Source organism: Terrapene carolina, unplaced genomic scaffold (genome assembly GCF_002925995.2).
Source record: "Terrapene carolina triunguis isolate 2854851 unplaced genomic scaffold, T_m_triunguis-2.0 Scaffold30129, whole genome shotgun sequence".
Classification (NCBI taxonomy): Eukaryota; Metazoa; Chordata; order Testudines; family Emydidae; genus Terrapene; species Terrapene triunguis.
The window spans coordinates 16,469-19,028 of NW_020694480.1; positions in this window are offsets into that span (position 1 = coordinate 16,469).

A 2,560-nucleotide genomic window follows, 5' to 3' on the forward strand; every position below is an offset into this window, starting at 1 on the left:
TATCAGAACCCAATCCTTCTCCACCTTTGATTAAGGGAACAGCAAGACAATCCACCGAGTTACACTTGGCTGATAAAAGAGGTCCGAGAGGAAGAAGAGAGGCAGGCAGCTGGCGAGATTTGGGAGGTTCAGCCACACCAGGCAACTGGCATAACATCCATCCGAACGCCCAAGGCACTGATGGTGAATCTTCAAGAGGAACTTACCCAACGAGTGCAGGTCCTGACACAGAAAGTGGCTGAATTAGAGAATATCACCGATTCAGCAAATACTTCAAGGTACAAGGAACCCTCTGCTACCATGGTCCAGAAGTCTACCTTTAGAACCTCTGTCCCACCCAGACAACAAGGGAAAGGACAATCCTTCTTCTGCTACTGGTGTGGCCAGGGTGGGCACGTTGCTGCAAGGTGTCAGAATGCAGAGAATCCCATGCTAGTATATCAAAAGCTGAGGACCACCTGAGGAAAGTCGGGAAACAGCCCCAGGGCCTGGGAAGGGAGCCGCCTAGGCCTGCAGGGTGTGGAGGCTCCCCTGGAAAGAACCATGCAGCCCGAATCCCACCAGGATTGATAGGACCCGAGCGGAGGTCACTGTAAAGGTTGAAGGGACAGAATGTAGAGCAGTGCTTGACACAGGATCCCAAGTGACTATCATATTCCAGTCTTTCTACCAGCAGATGCTTAGGCATCTGCCTATACGGCCCCTGACAGGGCTTGGCCTGTGTGGCCTCAGCATGGATGAATACCCCTATCAGGGGTATGTCATAGTACACCTGGAATTCCCAGAGGAGAGCGCTGGGGTAAGACAGGAGGTGGACACTGCTGCTTTAATATGCCCTGACCCTAAAGGAGTCTCTGATGTGTCCGTGCTAATAGGGACCAACACCAGCCTCTTTAAGGTACTTGCAGATTACTGCAGACAGCGAGCAGGGGACCAATACCTGAACACCTTGGTGATACACACACACATTGTGCCGCAGCCTACAGAAAAATTGAGGACACAAGAAAAGTGATGCCTGATTTGCCAGTGGGAGCATTGAGGTATGCGGGCCCGGTCCCCTTAGTGGTTCCTGCAATGACAGAAAAGGAAGTGATTGTCATGAGTACCTGCCTAAAAGACAGTAAGGGAACATTAGCAATGGCAGAGCAGCCGACCGAGGGAGGGCTCCCAGAAGGAGTGCTGGTTCTCAGTGGAGTCATAACCCTACCTGCTGAAGCCCAGGAAGAGGTGACTATACTGATTGCTAATGAAACACGCCGTGACGTGTTTGTAAAACCAGGGCAGAAAATTGCTGACATCTTTGAGCCTGAAACCATTGTGAGACCTCAGTGTGAAGCTGAAGTTCTGGCGATGGATCGGGCAAAGTTTGACTTCGGGGACTCACCGTTGTCTGAGGAGTGGAAGGATCGCCTGCGGAAGAAGCTTTGTGAGAGATTCAAGGTATTCTCACTGCATGAGTGGGACGTGGGATGTGCCAAAGGAGTGGAATACCACATCAGGCTACCAGGCCCCTGACCCTTCAGGGAGAGATCTAGGAAGATTGCTCTCTCTGAGATGGAAGATGTACGCCATCATCTTCAAGAGCTGATTGTGAATGGTATCATTACAGAGTCCCACAGCCCCTACACCTCTCCCATTGTGGTGGTCCATAAAAAGAGTGGGAAAATCCGGATGTGTATTGACTACCACACCCTAAAAAGGCGCACTATAGTTGACCAATACACCATGCCTCGAGTACAAGATGCCTTGGACTGTTTACTGGATAGCCAGTGATTATCTGTGTTGGATCTTCGGAGTGGATACTACCAGATCCCTCTGGGAGAAGAAGATAAGGAGAAGACAGCCATCATCTGCCCATTAGGGTTCTACCAGTTTGAACGCATGCCCCAAGGGATTTCTGGGGCACTTGCCACATTTCAACGTCTTATGGAGAAAGTCGTGAGAGACATGAATTTACTGCAAGTGTTAGTTTATTTGGATGACCTTACTGTGTTTGGAAGAACCTTGGAGGAGCATGAAGAAAGACTTCCTAAAGAGCTTGGTAGGTTGGAGGCGTATGGTTTCAAGCTTTCAATTGCCAAATGCCAGTTCTGCCAAACCTCAGTGAAGTATGTGGGTCACATCGTGTCCCAAGAGGATGTGAGTACTGATTCCGATAAAATAGAAGCACTCACTCCTGGCCACGTCCAAGTAACTACAGAGAACTCAAGACCTTTCTTGGATTTAGTGGCTACTACCGCAGATTTGTGAAGAACTATGCTACGAATGTAAAACCTCTAAATGATCTTACCAGGGGATACCAGTCCAACAAGAACAAATCTTAGACCAAGAATAAGAGTAGGCCCCCAAAGCCTCCTGTGCAGAGACACTATGGCCCTTTCGAACCATTTGGGCCACAGTGGGATGAGAGATGTAAAAGGGCTTTTCGGGAAATCATTACTCGCCTAACTAATGCTCCAGTCCTAGTCTTTGCTGATCCAAGCAAACCACTTATCCTACGTACTGATGCCAGTTTGGAGGGTCTGGGAGCAGTCCTGTACCAGTGTGTCACATTTATGTT